We start from the raw sequence: 19,604 nt of genomic DNA on the forward strand, positions 1-19,604 counted from the left end.
TATCTTCGAATATTTTATTGGCTTACTATACTTTAAAAAACTTATCCATTCATAGCTAACAGGCTGTATTAGCTATGAATAGATTTTCCTTTAATGTCCTGTATCTAGATAAATGATCCCAAGTGTCTTCTTTCACGGTCTAGACAATAGGTTTGTTCATTGTGTATTTATTTTATAGGCCTTTGTGACATGTCACCATCACTTGCATGGAGTTATGCTGATAGTCCAGAAAATTGGAAGCTGTACAGACTAAAAAGCAGGAAAGGCTTGTATTTTTGTGGCCATAGAAATAGGATGTACTGGGAAATGAGAGGTGATTATTCTAATATCAAGTGTGTTAGACTTCTACTTGCTACATAGCTGGGAGCTGTGGGGAGAGAGATGGGCTCTTCCAACACAAATGAGAGCTAAAGCTTGATATGAAGCAGGGGGAATCTCAAAATGTGGACCAGTGACTCAGGAATTTCATGTTGTTTTCCAGGAAATATTAGTAAAGGTCTTTGGCTCGGGGGAGTAGAGGCAAGAGATTAAACTATAGAATCTGAAATTTTACAACATTAAAAACTGACAGCTGCAAGCATTTTAGAAATCATTTAGTTCATCATACTCATTTTACATACGAGAGCCAAAGGGGTCGTGACTTCCTGAAAGATACACATAATTTTTTTTTAAAGATTTTATTTATTTGACAGATAGAGAGCACAAGTAGGCAGAGTGGCAGGCACAGGGAGAGGGAGAAGCAGGCTCTCCACTTAGCAGGGAGCCGGAGGTGGGACTCGATCCCAGGACCCTAGGATCATGACCTGAGCCGAAGGCAGCCACTTACCGGACTGAGCCACCGAGGCACCCCAACATACACATAATTAACAAGAGCTGGAATTACAATGGGAAGAGAGGAATGTCTGCTTCAAGTCAGGGAGGGGCTGGAGAGTGATGGGTTTTTTTGTTTTCTCCTACCAATGTACTAACATTTAAAAATCCAGCAAGAGAAACACATGGGGACCAGGAGCACTTAAGAATTATGATGGTTATTTAAAAAAACAAACAAACATGGGACCTGAGTGAGTCATTCTGTATAATAAAGGAGATCATAGGTGTACCATACCAGCTCATAGCCACAAAAATTGACTAGGTCATTTCTTGTTGCCATTTTGACTCCTAAACATTTAAAAAGGGGAGTTTTAATGGTGTTTTTTAACGCTTCCAAGGCTCACTGAAGCTACTAAAGCCAATAAAAATGATGCTTAAAAAAGAAAAAATAATGCTCTGGTTTGCAGATTCTTGCAAAGTTCCACTGGAGCTCATTGTTGGGCGACAGTATATGTGGTCAAATACACGGTGTACGTGTATTTGATTTTAGGAGATACTTGAATAAACATTTTTATTTTAATGGTTGTATATATATCAGTAGTTTTATTTTATTGTGTCATAGAGAAAATAAAACAAGCACTCAAATCTACTTTGAAGCTTCTTTTGGGAAGATGAGAATGAAGTTTGTACCATATCCTATGTCAGATCTTTACATATCCCTCCTGCGGGGATTTTTCTTCTTCCTTAAAAACCTACCCAGGTGGCTCCATTTTTCTTTTCTTTCTCAAATCTCCATCTGTTTGCAGCTGCCAAGTGTTCTTTCTCTGGCCGGTCCACCAAGCAGCCACTGCAAGCCCTGCCTCAGCATCCTCTCTTCCAGCTCGCCACCACACCTTTCCATCTGCAACCCCTTTGGGTTCCTTCTTCTTGTCCCCCGTTAGTGGGCTCATAGCCATCAGCTAGCTCAGCGAAAACAAGGCTCGCACTCCTTCATAGAAAGCAGCTGCAAAACTGTAAAATTTGGGGTGCCTTGGTGGCTCAGTCATTAAGCGTCTGCCTTCAGCTCAGGTCATGATCCCGGGGTCCTGGGATCAAGCCCCGCATCGGGCTCCCTGCTCAGTGGGAAGCCTGCTTCTCCCTCTCCCACTCCCCCTGCTTGTGTTCCCTCTCTCGCTGTCTCTCTCTCTCTCTCTCTAACAAATAAATAAAATCTTAAAAAAAAAAAAAAACATAAAATTTTTCCTGTTCTACAGAAAGAACAAATTACAGTCTTCCTGAGAAATAACTAAACACAAGGTTTCAACATCTAAACTCTTGAGCATTTCCCCTCCAGATAAAGGGAGACACTGGATGAGAGAGTGAGAACATTCGATAAGAAAAGTGAACTGTCTCAGACAGAAATTGGGCAGGGAAATCTTGAGGACATATCTAAGTTTGGAATGAAACCTTTGCTGCTGGTTTCATGAGTTTGCGCATTACGAGGACTTGAGCGTGAAGCCTGGCTCTGTCTTGTAGCTGTGACCAGAGTTGCTATCCTCATGTATAAAAGTGAGTACAGTGAACAAATAATGCAATATATGTTAAGAAAAAAAAAAAGAAGAAGAAGAAGGTAGTGGGAGGGGAAGAATGAAGCGGGTGAAATTGGAGGGGTAGACGAACCATGAGAGACGATGGACTCTGAAAAACAAACTGAGGGTTCTAGAAGGGAGGGGGGTGGGAGGATGGGTTAGCCTGGTGGTGGGTATTGAGGAGGGCACATTCTGCATGGAGCGCTGGGTGTTATGCACAAACAATGAATCATGGAACACTTCATCTAAAACTAATGATGTAATGTATGGGGATTAACATAAGAATAAAAAAAAGTGAGTACAGTGATAATATTTGTAAATAACTATTGTACAGATAAATTGAGATCATTGTGATGCCACTGAAATTTATATATTGACTCTTTTTAATTTTTCTTTTTGTAAGATTTTATTTATTTGTCAGAGGAAGGGAGAGAAAAAGAGAGAGAGAGCACAAGCAGGGGGAGCAGCAGGCTCCCCACCAAGCAAGGAGCCTGATGTGGGACTCACCTGAGCTGAAGGCAGACGCTTAACTGACTGAGCCACCCAGGCACCCCTATATATTGACTCTTTTAAAGCCAGTTTTTATTGAAGCATAACATGCATATGGAAAACTGTTCAAATTTGAAGTGTATGGCTCTGAGTGGTAACAAAATAAACGTGCAAATCAGGAAATAGTATATTACCTACCTCCCAGAAGCCCCCATCTTGCCCCCTTCTGGTAACCACAACTAACCCGTCTTCAGAAGAAACCATGTTCCTGACTTCTAACACAATAGATTAGTTTCATCTGCTTTTGACCTACTTAGAAACTGACTCCTTTTGCATATGGCTTCTTTTGTTCAACATTACACTTGGGAGAACCAGACGTGTTGTTGTGTGTACCTATAATTCAGTTATTTTCAGTGCCTTCTAGGATTTCATTGTGTGAATATATCCTAATTTCTTCATTCTAATGTTGATGGACATTGGTGTTGTCCCCAGGTTTGGGCTGTTATGAATATGTTGCTGTAAAATTTCTTGTACATGTCCTTTGGTGCACATAGGAACAATTTCTCTTAGGTATATGCTTGGGAGTGGAACTGTTGGTCACAAAGGTATGTCTGAACTTAATGTCAGTATATGATACCATCAGTTTTCCAAAGTGATGGTAACATTTTTTTCTTATGCAAATGCAGCAGCTTTCTTCATAACGGCCATGGAACAAACCCAAATGTCCATCATCAGGTGAAAGGATAAACTGTAGTATGTACAATAGGTAATAGGATACTTCTCAGCAATAACCACTGATACACTGAATTGCATGGATTAATCTCAAAACCCTTATGCTGAACAAAAGTAGCCAGATACTTAGGAGTTCATACTATACATTTCCATTCATCAGATTTACTAGAATAAGCAAAACTAACCAATAGTCACAAAAATCATATCAGTGGTTGGATAGAGTAGAGGAATTGACTGCACAGGGATGTGAGGGAACATTTTGGGGGGACATATCTGATTATGAGGTTGAACCCTGGGATTCATTTGTCAAAACTAACCAAACTGTACACTTAAAGTTGAGCATTATATTATACCTTTATAAATTGATTTTAAAAATATTCTTTAACCAAATGCTGTCTTCAATCATTCCCAAAGCTATATTTACATATAGCCTTACCTATTGACTCACCATGGGTCCTGTTCTACAATTACATCACCTTATTCTCAGTAATTTTCCTTTTTGATTGGATTGTTCATTTTTAAGGCTTTCCAGTATTACTTTTTTATATTTGTTTTCACGATGATAATAATTTACACTCCAACCTCCAGCACCTCACAGTTCTAGCTGCTCCATATCTTTGCCAATATTTGGTGTGGTTGGTCTTTCTAATTTGAGCCATTCTGGTTTTAATTTGTGTTTCCTGAGCAAGCATTCTTTGATATGCTCTTTGGCCCATTGGGTATTCAAGTTCACTGTTCAAGTCACATGTCTGACTTTCATAAGTTGTCCATCTTTTATTATGTTGTAAAGCAGTTCTTTTTATATGCTGCATGTGAGTCCTTTGGTTAATTGTGTTGGAAGTGTTTTCTTCCACTTTGTGGGTTATCTTTTCTCTCTCTTAATGGGGCCTTTTGATGAATAGAGATTCTCAGTTTTACTACAGTCTTGTCCTTATTGTTAGGAGATTTTGAGCCACCTTAAAGGAATCCTTCCCTAACTCTGTTACAAAAATAAGTTATCTTAAGTTATTTAGAAAGGCATTAGTGCTCTTCCTTTGACATTTAGACCTACAATATTCTGAGCATTAGTTTTTGTGTATGTGTTGGGGGGAGCGTCAAGTTTGTTTTTCCCATACCCAAATTATCTCAAAGTTTTTCCTGAAAAACCCACCTTCCCCCCGACCACACCAGCTCTTTATTCTGTTCCACTATTCTCTAAGTGTATCTAACCTTGTAACAGTCGAACACTGTGTTAATGACTATAAATTTGTAGTAAGTCATGATCTGCTAGTGTGTCCTCTTACCTTGGTCATTCTCAGCTCTTTGTCTTTCTATATGCCTTTTAGAATTTTTATCAAATTTGACATGATTTTGATGATACTGACCTCTTTACAGTACTGAGTTTTTAATTCCATAAATATATCTTTCCATAATAAAATACTTACTTGAATACAGTCTTCTCTAATTTCTCTCAGTATTACAGTTTTAGTGTAGAGGTTTTACACAATTTCCTTTAAACTCAAATTTATTCCTAAGTATTCTCAAATTTTTGATGCAGTTGAGCATATGTTTTTTAAAATTCCATTTTCTGACTTTTTTGTTAGAATCTCTCTCTCTCTCTCTCTCATTGACCTTGTATTCAACTTTGTATCTTGCAAACTTGCTACCACATGGCTGTTTTTACTTTGGAAAAACAAGGCGATCTTTCCATGATAGTACATACAGAGCATTTTTATTCTACCTCATTTTTTTTAATGGCTGCAGAGTAGTCAAGAAAATAGTAGCTGTAATAACTTACTGAACTATTGTCTTACTGATCTTTTTATTACTTAGAATCTTTCACTGTTGTACAGCAATTTCATGAAAGCATCATTTGCATCTATGTTGTGCATACCTGTAAGTACTTTGATAGGATAGAATTAGAATTGCTGTGTCAGAGTCCTTGCCCCTTATAAACACTGGTAGATAGGACAAAATTGTCCTCTTAAAATATTGAATCAATTAATACTAAACTAAAACAAGAAGATCCATTATTCACACTTCACCAATATTCATTTAATTTTTGCCAACCTGATGTTAAAAATGCATAGTATTGTTTTTAATTTGTATTTCTCTGATACTAGAATAGTCCAACATCTTTTCATTTTTTCTTCTGTGACATCCTTTCTGCTCTTCTTTTCCCTTTTGTAAATTGGGTCATTAGTCTTTATTATTACTTATTTGAAGGAGCTTTTTATATATTAAAGGAATTAGTCTTTTGACTGTTGTATGTATTGGCAGTCATAGTCTCCAGCTTGCCACATTATTTGCCTTCTGTCATCTTTCATTATATGGGAATTTTGTTTTATGTAGTCATAGTCCTGTCTTTTCTGGATTTGTTGTTGGTGATGGTTTTAAGGAAGATTTCTCTAACCTAGGCTGTAACAATATGTATACTTTAGCTAATACACATATATGTTGAGATTTTTTTTCAATCTAGAATTCGTTTTTGTGTGTGGTAGAGATAAGGGGGTGTCAAGCTTGGCCATGTGCTGTAATGATTAGGGAGCTTGGCTGTGGCATCTAATGTCATGGGGTTGAATTTTAGGCTTCAGTTAATTACCTTTACTGGGCAAATTACTGGGCAAGCTAATTACCTATTTATGCCTTAGTGCCCTTGTTTGTGTGTGTGTGTGTGTGTGTGTGGTTTTTTGTTTGTTTGTTTTAGTAGTCTAAGAACTAATGCATTTAGAGAAAGTTTTTTTTTATATATATATTATTTATTTATTTGAGAGAGTGTGAGAGCGAGAGATCAAAGAGGGAGAGGGAGATCACAGAGGGAGAGGAAGAACAGACTTGCCGCTGAGCAGGGAGCCTGATGCGGGGCTCAACCCCAGGACCCTGGGATCATGACCTGAGCTGAAGGCAGACGCTTAACTGACTGAGCCACCCAGGCACCCCTCTAATACCATTTAATAAATAGTTATTGCTCTGCAGATGTGGAGTGCCCACTCTCACATATATAAATTCCTTTCTGTATACCAACCTATTTCTAGATCCTTTAATATTTTTGTTGTTATGTTTATTAGGCCTTGTGCCAATTTTTATGTCTTTGCAGTTGGTGTCGTTTTAAAGTTATTTAGTTGTCTGGCAATTCAAATCACCTCAATTCTTTTTTTTCCATCTAAATTTTGTTTGGGTAGTTGTGTACATACACTCTTGTGTGTGAACTGGAAAGTCAGTTTCTCAAGATCTATGACATGATCCGATTTGAATTTTATATTACATTATTATGTTACAGATCAGTATTAGGGGGCCTGATAATACTGAGTCTTCCTATCTAGTAACATAATTTATCTCTTGATCTTGTTCAGGATTTCTTTTATGTTCTTCAGTAAAGTTGTACAGTTTTCTTATAGTTTATGCACATTTAAATTTCTGCATATTTGATAATAAATGGGATCCATTTCTCATGTTTTAAAATTGGTTTTGTTGGTATAAAAAAGTGATTTCCATGTTTCTAATTCTAACTTTATACTCATCTTGGTTCTACTAGTTTTTCAGTTGAGACTTGGATTTTTTTTTTTAGATAAATCATGACAATTTTTGTTTTTTCTTTAATTGTAAAATATAGGTAACATAAAATTTACCATCTTAGCCATTAAAAACTTTTTATCATTTTATTCACCCAAAAGCATTTATTCACCCTTTGTATATGTAGCACATAATGGTTTACATAATAGATGAAGAGGTGTTAACCATTTTTAAGTACAGTTCAGTAGTGTTAAGTGTATTCATGTTGTACAGTGGATCTCCAGAGCTTTTTCATCTTGCAAAACTGAAACTATACCCACAACACAACTCCCCATTTTCCCCCTTCCCTCAGACTCTGGTAGCCACCATCCCACTTTCCGTTTCTATGAATTTGACTACTCTAAGTACCCCCATGTAAGTGCAACCATACAGTATTTGTCTTTTGTGACTCGCTTATTTTACTTAGCATAATGTTCTCAAGATTCATCTATGTTGTGACATGTATCAGTTTCCTTTTTAAGGCTGAATAATATTCCATTGTATGTATATACGGCATTTTGTTGATCATTCATCCACTGATGGGCGCTTGGGTTGCTTCTACTTTTTGGCTATTGTGAATAATGCTGCTATGAACATTGGTATACAAATATCTCCTTGAGATCCTGGTTTCAATTCTTTGGGGTATATACCCAGAAGTGGGATTGCTGGATCATATGGTAATTCTATTATTTTTTGTGGAAACTCCTTACTGTTTTGCACAGCTGTTACATTGCTCTACATTCCTTCCAACAGTACACAGAGGTTCTGCTTTCCCCACGTTCTTGCCAACACTTGCTAATTTTTGGGATTTTTGCTTGTTTTTTAATAGTAGCTACTCTGATCGGTGTGAAGTAGTATCTCATTGTAGTTTTGATTTGCATTTCTCTAATGATCAGAGTCTTCATGTGCCAACTAGTCACTTGTGTATCTTCTTTGGGAAAATGTCCATTCAAATTCCCTGCACATTTTCAATCAAGTTTTTAACGGTAGAAAATAAAACACAAGTTGTTACCTATCATTTTTCTAGTCCTTTTCTACTGCCTATGACCTCCAAAACAAAGCTGGAAAAATAGTGAATAGTAGACTTTGTTGTATTATTCCTGATTTTATAGCCTTCCTTCTAATGTTTACAGTTAAGCATTATGTTGGGCACAGATTTTTGGTCAATAACATTTTTTTTTAAGATTTTATTTATTTATTTGACAGAGAGAGACACAGCGAGAGAGGGAACACAAGCAGGGGGAGTGGGAGAGGGAGAAGCAGGCTTCCCGCCGAGCAGGGAGCCCGATGCGGGGCTCGATCCCAGGACCCTGGGATCATGACCTGAGCCGAAGGCAGACGCTTAACGACTGAGCCACCCAGGCGCCCCTTGGTCAATAACATTTATCAAGTTAAGGAACATTCTTTATAGACTGGGGTTTCTAAGTGTTAATATCACAAAAAGTGATTTGAGTTTGCTGTATTAAATTCAGGGGTATATTTATTGAAACGACCATTTGATTCATGTGATTTTCTTTATTCTGATTATCTAGTGATTATATTTTAGATTTGTTAGTGTGGAACTATTTCAATATTCTTGGGATAGTCCTATTTCATCATGATGAAATACTGAATTTGGGGGACGCCTGGGTGGCTCAGTCCTTAAACGTCTGCCTTTAGCTCAGGTCATGTTCCCAGGGTCCTAGGATTGAGCCCTGCATCAGGCTCCCTGCTCGACGGGAAGCCTGCTTCTCCCTCTCCCACTCCCCTTGCTTGTGTTCCCTCTCTCGCTGTGTCTCTCTGTCAAATAAATAAATAAAATCTTAAAAAAAAAATTGGCAATTGATACAGAGAGACACAGTGAGAGAGGGAAGGCAGACGCTTAACCGACTGAGCCACCCAGGCTCCCCAAATAAATAAAATCTTAAAGAAAAAAAGATATACTGAATTTGGTTTGCTGATTTTCTTGTTATTTTAAATAAGGAAAAGTCTTAGCCAAAAATAATAAATTCTGTGAATTCATGATAAGGAAAAAAGGGAACTATGGAGACATTTCCTACATTTTAATTAGCAAAGTATATGGTGACTGCAGCAAAGCTCTAGATTTGTTACAATAGAAATAACCAAATGGTTTTCAGATGATCTGCCGCTTGTTGTATTCTGATGTTGTCTTTTCCTAAATGTTAAGATTTCTTCTTCAGTGTACCACCAATCAAGATAAGTAGAAGGGAACTTTGAAAAAAGCTGCTATTGTGTGTTGAGCTACCTGACTTGGCTAGGATGACTCCTAGGGGATTTCTCTTGACTTACTTAGAGCACATATTCTATCTTGTGTTGTAATCTTAGAAGGTGCAGGTAAATGGCTGTGACATCAGAGTTACTGATGCTCTTAGATTATATCTAACTCATATTTAGTAGCATCTAGCACATGGTTAGTGTTGAATTCATTGGTGTTATTAATCACACAAATTACAAATAGTAATGTATTCATTTATTCATTTAGCAAATGCTTACTGAGCATCCACTATGTACTGGTAAGTGTGATAGGTGCTTAGAATGCAAAGATGAATAAGACAAGATCCTTGCATTCAATCAACTCATGGTTCTTTTTTTTCCTTTTTTGGTGGAGGGGCAGAAGGTAGGTGACAGAGGGGGGTGGCAGAGAGGTGAAATGTATGCAAATGAGTACAACAAACATTCTATGCTCTTACTGAGGGATATATATATTCCACCATACATACACATACACATTATGTATGTACAATATATTATGTATTTATAATACTTATAGTAGACCACATAGAAAAGTATGATCAATTCTACCTATAGTAATTAGGACGGGCCTTCTGAGCAGATTTGGAAGACAGTAGGCTGGATAAGTCAGGTGGAAGCAAGATAGACCAAACATGCAAAGGAAAGACAGAGCAGGGTTTGTTTGAAGAATTGCAAGTAGTTTATTATGCCTGATAGATAAGACAAAGGAAATGATATGCAAGGGTGTTAAACCTGTAGACTTGGAGGAGGCTAGATCTTTGGGGGAGAGAAATTATATAGGAACCTGGGCTGTTGATTATGGGAGGAGCCATTGAAAGGTTTTAGGCAGGGGAATAACAGGACCAAATATGGGTTTTGTAAGATTGCTCTAGAGGTACTGAGGATGATTATGAAACTGGGATGAAAGTGAGAGGTTGCTGTGGGGAAGTAGGATGACCAGTTTGGAATTCCTTGTAATGGTCCAGAGAATGGATGATAAAGGCAATCATAGATTTCTATCTTCTTGTGAATGGATTCATTGAAAAAATCTTTATTTGTGATATTGAGTGATTAAGGAATCAGAGTTAATAAAAATCAGTAGACCCTTTGGTTTCACTTTAGGTGATGACTTATACCTCTTGCTAAACCTATTTCCAGGGCTATTGAAAGAATAAAATGAGATAATTTGAATTAAAATCTTCTTTTTCCAGCCTGGAATGAATGTGGGACTTAAGAGTGATATATGTTAATCTTTATTATATTTATAGATTACCCAGTTTGTGGATAAAATATGTTCAGCTCTAGGTCAATTTGCCTAAAACTAACTCATGTAAAATCAGTTGCATAAAACCAATTTACCTAAATTAATATTCTCAGGGTGCCTGGGTGGCTCAGTCATTAAGCGTCTGCCTTTGGCTCAGGTCCTGGGATTGAGCCCCGCATGGGGCTCTCTGCTCCGCGGAAAGCCTGCTTCTCCCTCTCCCACTCCCCCTGCTTGTGTTCCCTCTCTCTCTGTGTCTCTCTCTGTCAAATAAATAAATCTTTAAAAAAAATTAATATTCTCAACAATCTATTTCTATTTTAAATAGTAAGCAATTGTCCTGATTGCAACACTCAGACAAAATAACCCACTGCCATACCACCAGAGTCTCTATAATTAGCCACTTATTTTCTGAAGACGTCAATTGCTCCTTCCTTGCCAACAAAATCAATATCACAGTTTTCAAACTTGGTAAACTGATTCCGCCTTTTTATCTTTCAAATTCTAACCATCGCCCGCCCCCCTCCCCAGTCCCAGCGTTGCTTCCTTTAGAAAGCCTTTGACTCCCACTCTTGGGAGACTTTCTGAATGCCTTGGCTGCCAGGTACTGCTTATGATAGGTCTTTTATTGTTGAGTTTTCAAATCTTAATATTGTTTAATATTTTATGTATTTGTTTTATCCCCCAATTAAGTCTTTCTCAATCTTGAGTGTGTGAGGTGGTAGGGAGGACTATCTGGGGAGCCTACTAATTCAGATAGGGAGTAGGCCCATGAATCTTTTTCTCAAGAGAGTTCGGATCAGCAGTCTTCAAACTGGACATAGAAGGACCTTCTAAGCAGTATAGTGGGGGGTGGATAGGTAATTTTGAGCAAATTACTTTCCAGATTCTCAGCTTTCATGAGTACTTGTAACAAATGAGACTTTCACCCAATTTTTAAAGGAAAGGCATAAGTCTCACCTATTCTAAGTCTTGCTGTACCTTCCTCAAGTGTAAAAACCTCCAGGGTATGAAAGGATAATTCCAAATAATGGTATCTGGGAAGCCTTCTTTATTAGAGCATCAAAAAAATCCATTCTATTCATTGTGGTAAGGGATACATTTCCAATTAAATTTTAATGTTTAATAATCACATGAATGTGTTTTCATGTACTAGGAATTAATAAAAAATTTTGATAACTCTGCTGAATAGTAAACCTGGAACTAAAATTCTTGTGATCCCGGAAAATTCAAATTATTTTTATATTTGTGTTCCATGGAAATTATGAGGGTGAAAAATGATAGGCATTTAAACATAAAACTATATTACATTGGGATAAATTCTGAAAAAAAAAATTGAAATGTTTGAAAGGATGAAAAGGAACTGTGTAAAATTTCCGAAGGTTAAAAGCAGTTTGTTCACAGCCTTTGTAAACAGGTAATGCCGAGTGGCAAATCATGGTGTTATTACATTCCATTAGCTACATTTTAAAGTGTAATGGGTTTATTTTTAAGATATCAATATTGACAAACTCCTCAGAATCTGTCCTTTGTAACTGTTTAAACTTACAACGAAAAATTTTAGATTTCAATTGCAAAATGTACGAGGAGTATGTTATTATTTTGGAAAAATTGTAGTAGATATGATGTAGTTTTGGAATATAGGTGAGGTTTGGTGGGGTGAGGTCCGGAGCCGACAACCAAGAAAGAATTCTTGAGACATATTTGGTACAAAATGGTGGTTTTATGAAAGCATGGGGACAGGACCTATGTGCAGAAAGAGCTGCTGCCCTGGTTTGTGAAGGGTGGCTGATGATGTATTTGGGAGTTGGGGGTAGGGAAAAAGGATGTTTTCAAAAGAACTTTCTCATGCTAAAGAGGACCTACAGGACACTGGAGGCCTTTGCCATTGTCAAGTTAAAGTTGTTTTCCCCTCTTAGGAGGCATTAACATGAAGACAGTTGGGAGCTTCCGGGAGAAAGTCACACAGGTCCCACCCAGGAGGCGGGGAGGGGGGTGATGTAGGTTGCCCGGTGTCAGCTTGTGCAAAAGAGTTTGAAGAGCACTCTCATTTACACTTTGAGAAATACTGCATCAGAATCACCAGTGACCAAGTTAAAACTGTAGATTATGCGGCCTGATCCAGGCATGATAATATACATGATAACAGCTGACATTTATTTAGTTCTGAGTGTCAAGTGAAAGTGGCGGGTTCATTTCTACAAAACGTGTCAGTAGTGTTTGTCTTTCCCGAGGGCGTGGCAGAGCTCCGTTCCCTGTGGCTTACTGCCTGGTTTTTAGTGGCTATAACTGGAGACTAAGGTTACAAAGGACACTTCCCTCACATGTGAGCCTGCTCAGAGAGCTTGCTCCCCTCCCCTTGCTACCCTGCACTTGTGGAATCAACTGGTCTTTATAGACGCTGAGAGGACGCTCACTCACACTCAGATCAGCTGTGGGGTGTTTGAAGGAGAGTGGGAAGGTAGCTGTCTCTGCCTGGAACAAAGAGATTCTGTCGTGCTGTCCCTGGAGAACCATCCACAGCTTCTGTGTCTGGGGTATGAGCTAATCTTCCAGAACTCTTAAGACTGGTCTCTGGGAAGTCAGCAAGAAAGGAGTGTGGTTTCTGTCTTACTTTATCTCTTAATTTTACTATGGATCAGAAGTTAAATAAATCACTTACTACAAAGTTCAAAGTCATTTAAAAAAAATAGATGTGACTGGTTACAACTCTGATAAGATATATAGGACAAAGAACAGAAGGAAATATAGCAAAATGCAAACAGTGGTTGTCTTAAAGGAGTGGATTTTCCTTTGTTTCCTAAATTCTAATCCTAAATATAAGCATGCTTCTATTGTCTTGACAATTTAGGAGTCTTTTCTAAATTATTCTCAGTGAGAGAGGGGATATTAGGCACTCATGAACAGTACAAATGGTTACTCTGCAACTTGTATTAGAAGAAGGAATTTCCATATCTTACTGATAATAACAATAATGATTTTTTTATATCTGCCAAGATACATAGAAATGAACTAAACGCTATACATGGATTTAATAATTAAATTTTAATGCTGATTATAATGCTGTGAAGTAGATAATTCTTATTTTACTGATGAGAATATTGTGGCTTATAAAAGTTATATACTTTTCTCGGGCTTTACAAGACTAGTGAAGAGAGGAGCCGATACTTGAACGCTGGCAGTTGACTCCAGAACCAATGTTTTGTGCTATTAAACTGACAGACATGTCAGCTCACAGGATCGTGTCTCCTTTCAAGATAAATAAAGGAACATTTCTAAGAAATAGGGATTCACTTTGGAATGAATGGGAAGAAATAAATAGGGGATATACAGTGATAATGAATGGATAAAATCTCTTAATAGTGTGTTCTTAAATTGTGAAGTGTTTAACGTAATAGACACTCAAATAAGTGTACACATTTCAAATAAAATTGTTCCGTGGTATTGCTTGAACACTTCCTACATGCCTGCCATGTTTTAGGCATCTGAATTACATCAGTTGAGTCAAAACAGAAAAAAGTTCCTGCTCTCAAGGAGCTTGCATGGGGTAGAGGGGGGGTGGAACAGTGTTGAATACAGATAATAAAGAATTATGGTAAATATATTATATAGTATAGTAGATGGTGATAAATGCTATGGGAAAGAAAAGCCAGATAGGAAGCATTGGGACTGTGGTGGAAGGGTTTGTTGCCGTTTTAGATAGAGTGGTTAGGGCAGGACTCATTGAGAAGACACTGAGCAAAGATACAAGGCAAGGGAAAGAGATAAGGGAATGCCAGAGAGGGAAGGGCCAGTGTGAGGACTCTAAGTACAAGATGGGTACAGTGTGGTCTTGTAACTGGAGAGGTTAAGCCACTAGCCCCAAGAAGAGGTTCCTAGCCTGGGGTCTAAGGACCTCTAAAGGATCTGGTATAGAATTCACGGGGTTATGAACTTGGATGAGAAAAGCATTTCATTTTTATCTTTAATTATAACATCTAAATGAAATTGAGCATTTCTTTCCATCGTGAACGTAGGTGAAAAACCTCTGTAACTCAATAGAACCTATGACCTTGTCGGCAATAGAAATCACAGATAGTATCACATTACATTATAGCTGTTGTGAATGTCTTAAAATATGGTTGTGTCCATCACCACATCACATCAAACTTATGTTAGTAATTAGGCCTGCCACTCGATCTTCTTATTTAATGTACTAATAAAGGAGTGCATTTGTTGCTGTATTACACTTAAAAATATCTTGACAATGGAGTTGGTTTCCTTTGCAATCTATTGTATTTTACTTCATACATTTAAAAGTATTGTTCTGAGAAAGGCCCCATAGGCTTTACCAACTGCCAAAGGGGTCCGTGGCACACACACAGAAAAAGATTAAGGAATCCCTTATGTGCAACACTGTTGGCCAGAGCAGGACACTGACCCTGGCCTCTGTGCTGAGAATGGAATTGGGGAGCTGGTAGAGAATTTTGAGCAGAGCAGGACATGCTTCACCTTGTGTTTGGAAGAGCTCCCTCTGGCTGCTGTGTTCAACTCCAGACCGGGGCAGGAGTGAGGCGGCCCGGAGACCCAGGTCACAGTTATTGGGTTATCATGGTGATTCAGACAAGAGATGATACTTGCTCAGGAGATGGTAGCTTGGACTATGGTAGTTAGCAGGGGAGGCAATGAAAAGTAATTGGATTTTGGATTTGTTTTGGAGATAGAACCATCAGGATTTACCAATAGATTGGATGTGAGGAAGAACAGTCAGGGATGATGTCAGGGTTTTTGACTTGAGCAATGGAACGGTTGAATTGCCATGGACTGGGGGAGAAGACTGGGTGGTAGAAGGAATATCAGGTGTTGGGTTTTTTTGTTTGGTTGGTTTTTGGGTTTTTTTTTGGCATTGTTTCTAATGTTAACCTTGAGATGTTCATCTGACACGGACAAGGAAGTGTTAGCAGGCATTTGGATATGAGTGTGGGATGGGGGAGAAGCTGTAGATACATACTGGGAGTCATTTGTACATGTAAAAGTTGGTATTTAAAACTCAGGCTGAATGAAATGCTGAGTGTAGATGGAAAAGGGTAACCAGGAGTGACCCTGGAGAACTCCAACAGGAAGAGACTGAGACCAAGAGAAGGAATCAGCAAAGTAAACTGAGAAGGAGTTTCTAGTGAGGTAGCAGGAAAAACAAAAGATCCCGGGGTCCTGCATGCTAGTGAAAAAAAAAAAATAACAAGGAGAGAAGGAATGTGCCAAATGGTAGAGCAAGTAAAGTAAGGACTGAGAATTGGCCACTGAATTTAGAAACATAGAAGATACTGGAGGTTACTGGCAGGGAGGGGGGGGAAAGTCTAAATTGGAGTGGCTTGAAGAGAAAATGACAATTGGAGACAGTATGTAGGCAATTTTTTGAGAAGTTTTGTTGCAAAAGAAACACAATTGGGGTAGCGGCTGATGGTTCACATGGGATTAAAAGAAAGATTTCATTTTGTCCTAATTAGGATGGGAAAAATAATAGCATTTTTTATGCCAAAGAGAGAGTTCCAGTAGAAAGGGGAACTTTGATGTAGGATGAAGAAAGAGTTGCTGGAGTGATCTCTTTAAGCATGTGAGTAGGGTAGAGGTCTTGTGTATTAGCAGAGAGGCTGGCTTTGGTAGGAGCGTGGAAAATCCTCTTTAGTAATAGATTCAAGGGCAGAGAATGTGGGTAATCAGTGCTGCTAGGTGGGAGGATGTGGAAGTTCAGTTTTGTCAGTGAAGCAGGAAGCAACATTAGCAGTTAAGATGAAATAATAATAATTGTAATACAGCTAAAAATATATTCCTATGCTAGGCGCCGCTCTAAGCACTGTGCAAATGTTAACTCTCATCTTCGCAACAACCTTGTCAAGGAGGAATCTTCATTATCCCCTTTTACAGATGAGGAAACAAAGACACAGAAGGTGAAATAATTTGACCCAGGTCCCCCTGCTTCTGAGGGGCAGAACTAGAATTCAACCCAGGCCTTCTGCTCTCTCAATCACAATGATACCTATTGCTAGACTGACCTTCCAAAAGGTAGTACCCATTTATCTTTCTTAACCAGTGACCTTCTGTGTCCTATAAGATGGAATATTGTACTCTCTACCTCTAAGGATTAGAAAAAGTAAGATAAAATGCTTAGCACATTGCCTGGTTCATAGAAGATAGTAAATGTTGATACTAACAATAGTTCTAGCAGCAGTAATTTTTTTGTTGATAATGATGAGGTCTATACTTTATGATTCTATTTATTGCTTTTTAGACAACATTAGGTTTCACGATTTAAAAGTGTTTTTCAGGGCGCCTGGGTGGCTCAGTTGCTTAAGCGACTGCCTTCAGCTCAGGTCATGATCCTGGAGTCCCGGGATCGAGTCCCGCATCAGGCTCCCTGCTCGGTGGGGGGTCTGCTTCTCCCTCTGACCCTCTTCCCTCTCGTGCTCTCTGTCTCTCATTCTCTCTCTCTCAAATAAATAAATAAAATCTTTAAAAAAATAAAATAAAATAAAATAAATAAAAGTGTTTTTCAAATAGAGTGAGAAAAATGGTATCTTGAGCTTTGTTAATATTTCTTTGATTACCAGCAAGGTTGAACATTTGTTAATATGTTTATAAGACATGGAAACAGCGACTCTGACTTTCTATTTCTATGCCATCTGTTCCCACAGCAACTGGGGCAGTGAGCTGTAAAGGGAATGCATGGATTCATGAGCCTGGCCTCCAGCTTATTGGTTGTGAGAGCCAAAGGGGATGGAACAGGCGGAGGCTGGATGGCTGGGTGCATATGGTTGCTTGTTCAGCTGTGGCTTCTCTATTAGGAACAGCCATGAATGTGGCTCCAGGAATCACCTAAATGAAATGAAGCACATGATGACAATTAGAAAAGGGAAGGAATAAATGTCGCTAAAGAGGAATGGACACAATAATGGCCCCGGGGAAAAATCCTGTGGACATGTGAGGATGAGTTGGTGCTGATTAGTCGGTGCAATAAGCACTGGATTTCAGGAAAACACTAACTGGGGTGGATCTCCTGGAGAGGACCCGGTCTGAGTCAGATCTGTTCTGTGGAATGTGACTTCTCTCTGAGGAAGTCCATGTCCTCGGGCTGTATCAGCAACAGATACTCCATAATGCTGGCTCCTTCTGGTAATGATGGCAGAAAGCTTAGGTTGGTGTATCATGATATTTTTTGTCCTCTTCAATGAATATCTCTTCAGCTGGGCTAAGATTAAGAGTGGATTCTATCACCAGGCTTTCTGGGTTCAAATCCTGGCTGTATTCCTATGAATGTAGGCAAGTACTTAATCTGTGTCTTGGTTTTTTTATCTCTAATATGGGGGTAATAACAGTACCTCCCACATAAAACTTTTATGAAGATTAAGTGAGTTAAAAATATATTTCACCTAACGTATGATACACATTTTCCAGGTCTGAAATTATGGTATATTTTACAGTTGATGACATTTTACAATTCTTATTGGTAGCATTTTCTTCCTTCTTAGTGGTATATAAATACTGATGAATCTTAGAATTGATGGGTGTCTTGTATTTGAGGAAATATGTGTATTAGTACATCATTAAACATGGCTTGGTAACAGAATATGGTATATAAGTCATTTATTTGGTTTTATAATCACAACCAGATCCTAATGATTCCACTAAACCCATAAGGATATTTTTATTGCAAGTTCCTAATCCTTGTACAGTGAGAGCTCTTAAAAGCAAAACAAAAATCCAAATAAGTCAGAATATCAACCCATAAAGAGTCACATGGTCTTTTGGTCCTTTGGGGCTTCAGGGATGTTATTTCATGCCTTAAGGCTACTTTTCTTGTGATGCTCATCCCTTGACCTCCCAGGTCATACCCTCTCCTTTCCTTTCATGACCACGCGGACAACCCATTTCAAATCCTGGCCTCTCCTCCCTTCCAGGAGGATCCTCTGCAGTCAGCTATGCTCTATATCCTGGACCTTATTTTTCCTCAAAAGAGCTTTCATTTTGAAACTGAATTATAATGTCTCCATTTCTGTCCACCACCTTCTGTCATTCCAGCTTTCCCCTCCGTTCTCCAAAAACACAGACCCCTTCTCTTCCTCACGGGCTAGACTCCAAACATCTTTCTTCATGTCTGCCGGCCTCTCCTGCCTTCACTTCCTTCTTAGGGCGTTGAGATTCTCTCCCTTCAGTCATATTCTTGGTGATGTCCTTGATTTCTTTACCTATCACCTTTAGTAGCACCCATCTGACTAATCCCCAGCCCCGGAGAGATTCACATATTTGTTTCTTCCTACCTCTAGCTGGACTGCAGAAGCTGTTGGAAGAAAGGATACGACTGACTGTCCAGGCCCTGCCACTGTGACTGTGGTCTCTGATGACACGCAGGACCTCCATGCTGTCTGGTAGCTCGGATATGTGTTCCTGGTCTGGGCTCTTCTGTTCACAGTAGCTGCTGCAGCAAATATTTTCCTCCTCCTTCATAACCTCTTGTTCTTTTCCTTTCCCTTTATTCTGAACGTTTGACCTCATTTCCAAGCCGGAATGAGGCTTCAACGTATGGTAGATAACATATTAGAAGTAGTCAGGAAAGGGGATGCCTGGGTGGCTCAGTTGGTTAAGCGTCTGCCTTCAGCTCAGGTCATGATCTTGGGGTCCTGGGATCGAACCCCGCATCCGGCTTCTTGCTCGGTGGGGGGCCTGCTTCTCCCTCTGCCTGCTGTTTCCCCTGCTTGTGCTCTCTCTCAAAGAAAGAAAGAAAGAGAGAGAGAGAGAGAGAGAGAGAGAGAAAGAAAGAAAGAAAGAAAGAAAGAAAGAAAGAAAGAAAGAAGAAAGAAAAGAAAGAAAGATCTTAAAAAAAAAAAAGTAGTCAGGGGACGCCTGGGTGGCTGAGTGGTTAAGTGTCTGCCTTCGGCTCAGGTCATGGTCCCAGGGTCCTGGGATGGAGCCCCACATCGGGCTCCCTGCTCAGCAGGAAGCCTGCT

General features: G+C 39.0%; 1 protein-coding gene across 2 annotated transcripts in view; it reads left to right on the plus strand.

The window, feature by feature from the left end:
• Positions 1–19,604, plus strand: part of FMN1 (formin 1) — a 283,684-nt gene that overhangs the window by 11,299 nt on the left and 252,781 nt on the right. The window lies entirely within an intron of this gene.

The sequence above is a fragment of the Mirounga leonina genome, unplaced genomic scaffold (assembly GCF_011800145.1).
Source record: "Mirounga leonina isolate KUSES-001 unplaced genomic scaffold, KU_Mleo_1.0 Mir_91, whole genome shotgun sequence".
NCBI lineage: Eukaryota > Metazoa > Chordata > Mammalia > Carnivora > Phocidae > Mirounga > Mirounga leonina.